Source organism: Ixodes scapularis, unplaced genomic scaffold (assembly GCF_016920785.2).
Source record: "Ixodes scapularis isolate PalLabHiFi unplaced genomic scaffold, ASM1692078v2 PGA_scaffold8__174_contigs__length_109621045, whole genome shotgun sequence".
In the NCBI taxonomy this organism is placed as follows: Eukaryota; Metazoa; Arthropoda; class Arachnida; order Ixodida; family Ixodidae; genus Ixodes; species Ixodes scapularis.
In genome coordinates, this window is record NW_024609883.1 from 77,794,803 (window position 1) to 77,807,037 (window position 12,235).

General features: G+C 46.3%; 1 protein-coding gene across 1 annotated transcript in view; it reads left to right on the forward strand.

Annotated features, from left to right (window-relative positions):
• Nucleotides 1-2,719: 2,719 nt before the first annotated feature.
• LOC8024820 (prolyl 4-hydroxylase subunit alpha-2) overlaps nucleotides 2,720-12,235 on the forward strand; it is a 90,493-nt gene continuing 80,977 nt past the window's right edge. Inside the window, exon 1 of the mRNA XM_029975635.4 lies at nucleotides 2,720-2,791. The gene's annotated coding sequence lies outside the window, so the exon portion shown is untranslated. The remainder of the gene's footprint in view (nucleotides 2,792-12,235) is intronic.

A 12,235-nucleotide genomic window follows, 5' to 3' on the forward strand; every position in this document is an offset into this window, starting at 1 on the left:
ACACGATTTACTTAATATTCCCATTATGTCTATCAGGCCGGTTCATGAAGATCGATTGTATGTAGGGACGATTAATTACAGAGTCGATTAAGTCTTGGCGAAGCTCCACCGGCGTGGATCCAGCATCGTTGTTGACACACTCAACGCAGACTCAGAGCCGCGCGTATACTCATACAACCAGATAACGAGGAACAACGAGTGGCCAACTAGCCGTTCACTTCTCGACCCCAAGCTCGAAAGGATGCAATCTCACGTTGCTCGCTGTCCCTTCAACCGAGATGGCCCGAGCGACGCTTACAATGCGCGCAGAGCAAACGTTGGAGTTACCGACCAGACCTTTTTGATATACCATCGCTCGTCAAAGGCGGCCCCATGTTGTTGTCGTTTGTATTTTTTGTTGGGTGTTATCTGTTCTGCTCTTTGCACTGACCGACCGCTGGAGCCGGTCGCGGCGACCTCTTGTCACCTTGCGAGAGTTCAAAAGAAGGGTTAGCTGGCCTTCTTGCTTTGTGGCTTCGGTCGCTGGCCGGTTCGCCTTTCTTTCGCTTCTCCTTTTCTTTTTTGTCCGTTTTCCTACGGCTTCTTATCTCGAACACTTGTTTTCTTGCTGTTGTAATTTTGTGTGTTCCAGTTTCATCGTCTTTGTGTGCCTTGATGTTCATGCCCCTGCCGTCTCTGTGATTATTTTGAACGTTTTATAAGGCTGCAAGGTTTCCGACCACAAGTCAACACTTGACCACCTATCTCAGTTTCCATTTTTCCTCATTACTGTCATTAGTAAAACAATATCGAGCAAAACAATATCACGCAGACTTCATGATGCTGAAAAGAAAGATATCATTTTTAGCTAAAACTATGTGGTGATAAAATTGCTCATAGTTTATCTCAAAAGTAATCACCTCCACCCAACAATTTTAGTGCAAGCATGACCTTACAGAGTTTAACGCCTTAATCGTCATGCTAGGGGCCTTGACAGCATTGGTAAGATGTAACCCATCTTCCTTCGACTAGATGCGTGCACGGCTATCTATTGCAGAGGCACAAAAATGAGCGAAAATGTTTCGTGTGCACAAACAGTCGGAAACAGGAAGTATTCTTAGAAAACACAAAGATCGTGCTTCTGCACGAGGACTACATGACATAAAGCACTCGAGTCTCCTTTTAGGTATTTGTCTTTTTTGGAGGAGTGTTGTTCTGACCGGTGGTTATGCCTAAAGTCCCTTGATACTCCTTTCTCTTCTCTCTCTCTCTCTTTCTTTCTTTCTCTCGTAAAGCTCTTATTTAGGAACTTTAGGTATGCCTTATTCTCTTTTACTCCCTCATCCTTTGCTTCACCATAAGCCAGAGTGCAGCAGGCGCTACGAGTCGATGCAAGCAATCAAGCGAGCCTAGAGTCAAGGAGGTTGAGGGCCTTAGAGCGAAAAACTGGCAGCTGAAAGTGACCCCCCATTGGCCGCCGCCATGTTGCACATTTTGGACTACTAGACACGTGACTTTATGGTTTTACGTCAAGATTTTAACGAAGAACCGCACGTAAATAATTGTTCGTTCATCTTCAATCACAGTACCGACGAGATAAGTTATGTTTCGTTTTTGTTTTAAGTCTTTTTTTTTTATGACAAAATTTCGGGCGGCTTCGCAGTGCCTCCGCTAGATGCCGTCAGCCGCGATGCTGTATTTTGGGTTTTTATCGAAGCTAGACACTGATCTCTCTGGCTGACAGTATTGAAAAAATAGTTTATAATGTTTTTTACAGTGATCGCAATACTAATCCCAGCTCAGTTTTGCGTAAACGCCTCAGGATTTGGTACGGTCACGTGTCTGGTGGTCAAAATTGTAGAACATGGCGGCAGCCAGGGGGGGGGGGGGGGGGGGGTCACTTTAGCGTGGCGAACGGGACACCAGTATATAGGGATGTCGCGAACCGGCCACGGTTCGAGTTCGACCAGGTTCGACGTTTTCGACTGAAAAGTTCGGCGAACCTTGTATTGAGGTTCGACTCGTGTGCGCATGCGCGACAGGCAGGCCAGTTGGCTTCGGATTGGATGGTAATGGCTAAGGGATGAATCAAGGGCAGCGGTGATTGGTTCTTTCAGTTAATTCAGTACAAAAAATTAAGTTATTAACTTCTTCAGTGATAAGAATTGATTTCTTTGAATTGCAACTGTTCATAAAATAAAATAACCCATTGCATACAAAAAAATTCTCCAAACCTAGGCATGCTTGTATGAAGGTCTGGCCACAATGTCCACAAAGTCGAACCGGTCGAATTTTGTGAAAAGTTCGAAGGTTCGTCGAACCGGTTCGACCCAGTCGAACCCAAACGTTCGACCTAAAATCCGGTTCGACAAAAGTTCGCGACACCCCTACCAGTATATCGCTCTAAGCCCCTCTACCTCGTTGCCCAGGGTGCAACGCCACTGCACTCGAGGTTTTTCTGTTCGTACGTTATCACCGACAAAACCAGCCGTGCGCAATGAGCGCTTCGTGATCTTCTACTTTCAGTTTGTGTGCCGATGTTTCCGCGTCTTCTAACCCTTGGTTGCGCTGCCTTAAGATAAAAACGAGGTATAGAAAACTTCACGTACTCCTAACATAAAAAGAGAGATTTCGTAGCCTCTACTGACAACTCTAGTGGCCATTAGAGCCCCACAGCATGCAGTCTCCTTTGAGAAGACAATTTCGTTGAGCAAGCGGGAAGCGAGACTGCGTTCGGTGATCCCAAGGTGCTGCCCAGTTGTGTATTCTTCGGCGATTCGCACGCGGCGGCGGCGAGCGGCCTCGAAAGCTCGTGAGTGCCGGCGGATCGCCGATGAAATTAATCGTGCCGTTTGTAAAGGCATCTGTACGGGGATCCGATTCAAGGATGAAATGTGAAGTGCTGCTCTGGGCGCCATCACGATCTGCAACATCGAGCCTATTGTAATTTTTGACAGGTGATGCTTGGAGCCACGTTTTACAGGAGGGTTCTTGGAGCTAAGCTTCACACCAGAGACTCACGAGTAGCGAAATGGGATCCCAGAATGATTGATTATGTGTCTCGATCAAAGCCAGTCGGCTGAGTTTGTACAGTGTGCCTAGCGCACACTCGTGGCACACTCACGCTCGCTACAGTCGGATTGTTGGTTTGTTTCTTTACTTTTCACGCATAAGACCCCGCAGAACCAAAAGGTGATAGACTAAATTGGTGATGAGCGTGAGGGAGGGGGAGGCGGTTCAGTCCTCGTCGAGCTACTGGTGCAGTTTTTTGTTCTTGTCTCCAGTGTTTTAATATGTGATACAATTTAAAGATTTTTATTAGCATTATGGGTGTCGAGCACACAGTCGGGCACCACCAAACAATCAAAGCTGGAGAGCAACGAAGAAAACCAGAGGATAGTGTCGCTGATCCTTTGTTGCGACCTCGATGGTGTCTTTTTTGCTCTGGTACAAATGACTAAAAAATGTTAGCGTTGAGACGCATCCATCTTTCCTACACCAATCATTATATTATATGAGCAATTAAAAAAGTGCAAAGTTCTCTGGAGAGCTTCCAATGGAGTCAGCTTTCGAAAGCGGTTGCATAGGTCTCCTCTCATCAAACTCGGAAGAGTACGTGGTCCCGGTTATAACCATGACCCAAGTAGCACAACACGCCGGGGTGTGCTACTTGGGTAACCATGATCATAGCACCTTATAGTCCAAGAAGCTCACTGCAGCGCTTTCTATATCTCCACGTAACCGCGGGCAATCTTATTTTAGGTCCAGCTGTGGCGAGGCCATCTTAGTGTCCATCCCCATGTTGCCAATATTTTTCTTCTTTATCACCGCTTCTAGCTGCGCTGGTCAATAGTTACTAACACAAATAGACAATGGGGGAAGACTGCTTTTTCATGTTCGCTGACCAGACCTATTCCAAACCTCAAAGTGCCCCATCACCGCGTGATTCTACGCTATGCATTGTGAAAATCAGTGGGAAACAAAAAACAAAAAAATCTCCGCTCCTTGCCCAAAGGTTCCCAAAACGCAACGCCCGCGGTGGCGGATTTATGGAAGTAGCCTACCTGCAACTATACACCACTTCACTAACCGTATGCCTCCTGCATGTCGCAATCTTTGTTTAGTGAGCTTTGAATTGGTTTCTGACCCTTCACAGTAACTTTCTGTTGCGTAATTGAGTACGCGCAGTGTAATGCTATACAACCCATGACTGTGCAATATGTCGTCTGGATGACTGAGTTCGAGGCCCCCACAGAAAGATGTGATGGTGGCACTTCCCTGGACGCCATACTCGCGCCCGTTGTTTACAGAGCATGCGCACAGCGAAGCCCTACTTATCGTCTGCTTAAACGGCGACATTGACGGCGCACGTTGCGGAAGCACCGTAAACATTACCTGTCAGCACAATCTCGGCGTCAACAAACCCAGCTATGTCCCGCCAGGGAGAGTATACCACCTACAGCCGCCACGGCATTAGCGCTCGCTCCACCGAAATAGCAACACCTCCTCGAGCCTCGCGGGAAGTCTGACACACCTCTTGCGTTTTCATTGTGGCCATCTCCTTTTACGCTCCTCCCTTTATTCATCGAACAACAAGGGGGTTCTTTTCATCGGCGCTAGGCTAGAGTGACCCGCGAAGCCAGGTGACCTCAATGGCGGAGGATCCTCCATGGCCTGACCCCCAGCGCTGTTTTTTTCTTTACCGAGCTGTGTTCTTCGCGAAATCAAGCCCTCCCCCTCCCCCCCCCCCCCCCCCCCCACTTCCTCCCCGATTTATGACTGTGCCATTCCTACCATGCTACGTACCGCAGAAAAAGTTGCAAGTCATTGAAGCAAATCCAATACCGCGCTATACTTCGTCTCACCCTACGATGGACTAAAGACAGAAGCTACGGACTGCCAGATCCAATCACGAGCCACTTACAAGTTGCGTGGTATTTCGCTTCGATGCGCGTATCGGCACCCGCGTCTCGAATCACTAATGGGGGGGGGGGGGGGGGGGGGGGGGGGGGGGGGCGGACGGCTGTTTGGATTGAATAGCACTGAGTGACTCAACAATTTTACATTGCAAAGAAAGCTATGTCATGCAGGCTGTTTGCAGTGTCGAAGCCATAAAAATGATGCAGTGCTTTTGGACTAGGAGGATCATTCGTCCACCCCTAACCTATGCTAAACGTGTCATATTTTAGCTTGCAACGTGATTGGACATTGCGGCCCGTGGCTTTGGCCTTTAGTCCATCGCAGGATGAGACAAAGCATAGTAGCCTTGCGATGCTTTCACAACGCCCGAAGAGCGGTCACGTGAGAGTTTCATGGCCCTGGACTGGCTGGGGTGGCTCGTACCAACATCTGCGGCTCATTGGTGTAAAGTGAAACGTAGGACATATGCTCGAAAGTGTTTAGTCGGTCACGCGCACTGCAGCGAGGGACCCCCTTTTGACGCGGTGGCGAGCTGTAGCGACGGTAATTTACCGGCCCCCCTCGTTCTCGAGCGAGCGTTACAGCCAGCGGACAAGCACGGGCGATATGGGCATGTACACGAGCTCGAGTGTTGCGAACGCTTCCATCCACCGTGAATGCAGTGTTGCTCGACCGCGATGTAAATGGACAAAGGGGTTGTGTACGGTTACGACGAGGACTCGCGAGAAAAAAAGCGGGACGATTAGGGGGAAAGATGAATAAAAGAACGACAGAGAACGGAAGTGGGGAAGAAAAAGAAAACAAACGAGCGACGTGAACGCCACCAAAGATTGCTCGCACGCGCTCGCGAGAGTAGTCTTTGACGCCTCCCCACCTGTTCACGAAGCGTGCACAGGCCGAAGAGGAATTTGATGTTTGCCAGTGCGCGCGGGCTGGGGCAACGTTGGATGGGGTCCGTACTTAAGAGGCCAAAAGAGCGGAACCGGAGGGTGGTGCTTTCGTGAGCTAACATCGAACCGGAGGGACGAAGAAAAAAAAGAGAGGAATAAAGTAGTGAGGTAAAACAAACGCACCATACCGGAAGACGAGAAGACAGTGACCGAGATCGGTGTCTTCCTAACCCTATCCTTTCGGTCTGTGCGATAATTCGGAGAAGGTTCAGCGCGAGGAGAATCACGCAACGTGTGCGTTAGTCTCTCTGTGGATCTGGCAGAGGAGGGCGCGCCAGATTTGTTATTTGCTTTGGCCTGACGTTGTAATGACGACAGCGCCATGACTTCCTTCATATTTGTCATGCACACTCGTTGAGCTGTTGTAGACATTGGGGACCTTCAGTAAATCGTACGTTAGAGCTCCGCTTTGCTAAGCGGTCGTAACGTATACATAACGTAGGAAAATGCCCCTGTGTGAACCGACCTTTAAAGCCGGTTCATACTGGACCACGTATCACGTCACGTTAAGTTACGTTACGTACAACGCATTCATGGTCCATTCTCACAGGTGCGTCTCGTTACGTAATGTTACGACTGCTTACGACGAGCTACGACAGCGAGTTACCGTAGCAACCAAGGACACAAAGATCGTCGCAATGTAATGTAAGATGTTGAGCTCGGCTAAACTATAAGGAGTATTCACTGGACGCCATATTTGTGGGTGCTGTTTAGAGCGCATGCCCCAGAACGAACTCACATTTCTAGGTTGCTAAGACCGGGAATAGTTATGGTCTGGAATGCACGTTGCAAAATAACTGTAGAAGCTCGCCATGAGCGCTCGCTCAGCAGTCGCGCACACGGCTATGGCCGCCAGTGAATACTCCCTATAAAGGACTAGTTTACACAGCACCGTTTTCTTACGTTACGTATAAGTCAGCGAAACATTCCTGTTTCGGATATCGCGTGCAAGGCTCTACCGTCTCGAATTGGTAGCCACGCTTGACACAAGACACAGTGGTCCAGGTGGCTTGTACGTAAGCTTACCTAACGTAACGTGAGGAATCTTGGCTGTGTGAACCAGCATAGCCCACATCGGAAAGGTCGAGAGCCAACGTAAGACGAGGGTGGGGGGGAGGAGGGTCAAAAGATTTTGTAGAGAAAGAACCTCGTGCTCTAAGCTTTTTCTAAACTCACAGTTTTGCCAGTGACATCTTTATATTTGATTTGTTTATATGTCTACTTTGGGACCTGACCTGGTGTGATAACAAGAATTGAAATGACACTGCACCGCCAACGTTCTGGCATTTTGAATGCACCCTAGGAAATGCCTGCGCGTCTACTTACCCGCAAAACACTCGAGGAGCCAACCTCTGCGATCTACGAAATCGGTTCAGCGAATCATGAGATGGAATATCCGTTTAGACCTAAAAATGAAGTCTTCGCTGTGGCACTACGCAATGCACAGGGTCATGCTTGCGTTGCGTAATGCCACAGCGCAGACTTGATTTCGAGGTTTAGACAGATGGTTCGCCTCATCCATCGCTGAGCTGATTTCGTAAATCGCAGAAAACAGAAAAAGGACCACACTCTAAAAAATGTCTGTAAGTCTACTTTCACGCACAACACTCAAAGAGCCAATCACTGCAACTTACGGAGGCAGCTTAGCGAATGACGATGCCGAAACATACGTTTAGACCAAAAAACGCTGTCTTACTTGTGACATTAAGCAATACAAGCGTGACGTTTTGCATTGCTTAATGTCACAACTCAGACTACGTTTTTTGATCTAAACATATGTTTCGATATTTTCATTCGCTGAGCTGCCTCTGTAAGTTGCGGTGATTGGCTCTAAGAGGTGGTGTGCGTGAAAGTAGACGCACAGACTTTTTTTAGAGTGCAGTGACTTGCGATTTTGACGGTGCTTGTTTGGTCCGATTAGCTCGTACCGTCGGCTGCGTCTGGACTTACGCTGAAACGAAGTTTATGCGCCGAGCCATTAATTATTTCACACATTCCATATACCTTCGAAGTTTTCCTGCCTTTTCCCCACTCAAAAAGTCCCACTTTAGAAAAAAAAAAAAAAAACGCTCACGCCCCTTGTCTTAGTGTCGAAAAACTCTGTTGCCAAAAAAAACAGAGTTACCGTCAATTTATAAATGAGAAGTGACGGAAAAGTAACGCGCGTTATTTTTATCAGTAACGGTAACGCTTTTGTTTTATTTTGAGGTAACGTAGGTCGGTGACAAATTACTTTTTTTTTTTTTTTGTCTTTTAGGTAACGCCTACTACATTGCAGACAAGTCCGCGTTCGCACACGCCAGGCGTGGGAACTGCGCGTGCGCTGACTCATGACTAGGATTTCGTGTCTTCGTATAAATTCGAAAAAAAAAAAAACCCAAAAACACCCGTCGGTGAAATTTTCGTGAATTTGGATTTATCCGATAAAGTTCACATTTTGAAGTCAAAATGTTTGGGGGGAGAAAATAGGAAAAAATATGACGGCAATCTACAAATAGGTTTGGTGCAGGGTCATTTCAGCATATTGAGTAGAAACAGTTTCTTTTCAAATCTCTGACCATTGACAAAAGGGCGTATGCTGTTTATCTCTTCACAGGATCGCTCAGAGGTTGGACGCGTTCTGTTTTATAATGCTGAACATTATGAACTCGTATATTTTACTAGGGATGAATAGGGCACCTGAAATCACTTCAGCACTCCACCGCGCGCAGCAGGTGGATGGGTGGAACGGGATGGGAAGGAAACGAGTTTCCGAGCGACTACGTTTAAGAGTTTATTGATTTAAAAGTTCCGACGCTTATTGAAGGACACTTTTATTTAAAGTTAAGGAAGTCTAGTTAAGCTTAATTTAGGACAGTTAGTCATAACAATGCAAGGGCGCCAACGCCGAATCCAAGTGGAGAAATATTACTTTATACGAGCGAGTTCGGATGAACTTAGTGCAGCCCGGGTATATTTATTTCTGTTTTGAATTTTGAATTCGGAACCACAATATCAAAGTCATAATTTACAAATATTTAAAATGTAGCAATAATAAACTCCGAAGAACTTTGAATATGGGGCAAATAATCAACTCCGAAAACACAGAATCCTACCCATGACTAAGCAAAACTGGAACATAATAATGGCTTAAATTGTCGTTTTTAAACAAAGGTAAATTGGGTCAACTTACAGCCAATGAGGGTTCACTTGGCATGAAAATGATCGGTAAATGGGTCGTATACGATAAGCCATTGACGAACTGAGCAACCGATTCTGTATACATTGCATACTCCGTAACTTGTGGAATGACTAAGCGCTTACAATACCTGCAATGCCGTCTCTCTTCGTTTATATAATACCTTCTTTTTGTACTTTGTACGATACGCAATGGTTCTTTGTCTAAGCGCTGAAACCCGATTAACTTCTCGCCACCCTCCCCCCCCCCCCCCCCTACACACACACACACAATGTGGTGGTGAATCCACCTCCCTCCAATGTCGTGAATTGCATTCAGCAGTGTTATGAAGCCGTTACGGCAATCCGCAATCCGCTAGCGGAGCGCCGCACATCGTTGTTGCGTTGTGTCAGGTTTCCAGGCGAGAGTAGATAGTTAAGAACCGCGTCGGGCCCTTTGTCTGACCACGCGGAGGATAACCGCCGTGTCTGAAACATCGCTTTGCGTGATTGCGCGATCCTCCATTGAGCGTTTCACTTGGCTTGCAGAGGAAAAGGGGGGGGGGGGGGGGGGGGGGGGGGCTACGATGTGCGGTTTTCAAGGATGTAGTCGCTCTGGCTGCTCTGTAAAACATTTAACCATTAATTTTATAGGCGCCGAGACTAGCGAAGGACGTCCAGTTCAAGCGGGTTTAGCTATTATGAAGGTGGTAACGCGAAGGGGGAGTGGATGTACAGACAGGTTGTTCCGTCTTGTTAATGGTGCAAGCTGACTTGAGTTTCCTTGGTCGCATATAATGGCGTCCGTTTTCCGAGTGGCTGGTTTCTACTTCCGGTGACCGCCAACTGAGCGTGCGTGGTATCAGCTAGACTGGCGCCGACGGCAACATTGTGTGTGTATGAAGCTTGCTAGTGGAGCAATAGTCATAGCCATAGATATATACATGGACATATACATGGACATAGACAAAGCCGGGCGAGGTGGGTTCCGGCCGAGCATCTTACTGTAGATAAGTCGCCAATTATATTGCGAGATGAGCCAATTAAAACGCCAGACAACTAATCACGAACAAGAAACGTGAAGATAATAAACCGCGTCCTGCGTTTCTTGGCTGTTTGTGGCTATGTGGAGCGCAAGTTCGTCTGCTTCTTGCAATTGCAATGTTGTCAAAACGTTGCGCTCTAATTCGCTTCGATTGAGAGGGTAGAGGGTATAGACCTCAATGCTAGCTGCCTTCAGGTCTACCCACTATCCTTCCAATCACAGCCAATGAAACCTCTGGGTTCTGACGGCACGGCAACCCCCTGCGTAAGTAAATCTAACTTAGATATATATATATATATATATATATATATATATATATATATATATATAAATATATATATATATATATATCCTCATGATACTCGTCATGTTTCTGTACGTGTTCTATCGTCGCTGAACCAACCATTACCAAAAAGGCCTAGTGAGTTGCGCTTTTGACTCTGCTTGATTGCTCCCATTACCTCGCACCATCGGCTCCGTCTGAACTTAATATGAAACGAAATATATGTGACGAGTATAATAGAGTACAGTCAGCGACATTATTAGCGCGAACAATCCATCGTCGGTTTTCTCGGTTTTTCTTTTGGTATTGAAGAACTTTCATCAAAAGTGTACTGTCGTGGTGGAAAGTGCTCAGTTGGGATACTAACCTAAGCGGAAAAAGTGGACGCCCACCAGTACCCTTTCGAAGTAAGATGCGAGACAAAGCTGAAGTCGTGTTCGCGCTAACAGTACCGCGCAGTGTGTATATGCCGCCATGTTTCGCTCAAACCTGTCCCAACATGCACCACCACGGCCGTACCTGTATGCTCGAATAAATTCATCCGGCGCCTTTAGGCAAAACGTGTGGCAAATAAAAGTCAATAAACACGATGTTACGGATTGGGTGTGTTGCTCCTGTCTTATATTTTCTCACTCCACGGGAGACTCTCGGCAGTTAACGGGCAGATACTGCAAGCACGCTATACGAAGTAGGTTGTGCAGTGTTATTTAGAAGTAAAACATGCAAGCGGCACCCGTTTTTGCGGACCGTTTAATATATGTATTAACTCTATTGTGAGACAAGTGTGTTTTGTTTGATTTCAGCTGTGATGTCAACAGTCAATTGATGAACGCGAGTTAATCTCAGACGAAATTAACACAGTGATTAGAATGGGGCGTCTGCAGAAAATACCCACATTTAATCCAGCCTTCCCCTCTTTCTTCTTCTTACGTGAACACACAAGATAAGAAGATGTCAGCCATTAAAATTGATACGTTGTAGAATATAAACTACTCGAAATATTAGGTCCGCATACTAAACTTTACAATAAGAGAGAAACAAAAGTCTCAATGTGTCACATTTACAAAGCCCATACAAATATGTGCACACAGTGGAATGAAGACTCCAAGTCAGAACAAGGAGCGAGATTTTCTAAACATACGAGAAGTAAAACAAAAACAAGCATAAAAACTGCAGACTTTGACGTAGGCGCTGAAGTAAAAGTTCGGCACTTCTCTCGATCAAACACATTTCGTAGCTTGGATAAAATAAATGAGGAAAGCGTTTCGAGCGATTACTAAAAATGAGCTTTGAACTTTCACAACGCGCGAGATATCAACATTAGAAAGCTCGACGTACACAGAATATATAATGTGACATTCTTTGATGCGTACAGAACCGCTGATGGAAAAAGCAATCTGATCTCGCGAAACGTATCGATAAAGTACAAAATAATACAAACTTTACCTTTGAAGTTTAAACAAATGTGAGCAAGAAATCAATAATAGGAACTTTGATGTGTGCACAATTCCTAATGGGAACACACGCTGAGATGACAGCTAGTGCAGCGTGAGTTGACTATTTGCTGTTCTGTCTTCGAGCTTGATCCCGTTATGGGCCCATGAAGCAGTATGCGTTTCGCCATTGTTTATTTCTGTATTTTTGTTCGGTGACCGACTTAAGGTCAGGTTTGACTACGTACCTATGTTAATGTCATCTCCACGCACGATCCTGCGTGATGAGTTAAGAATCAGTGTCGACGGTATTTCCGGGTGCCTTGCCTCGCCTCGACAGTTGGACACTATGTCAAAAACCGCAAGCAGTAACGAAATTAAATATAATGTAAAACGAGGGTGTAAATGCAGGCAACGTTTCCGGAGACGGAAATGTGAACGAGTTTTCAATAAACTCAAAATTATTTGC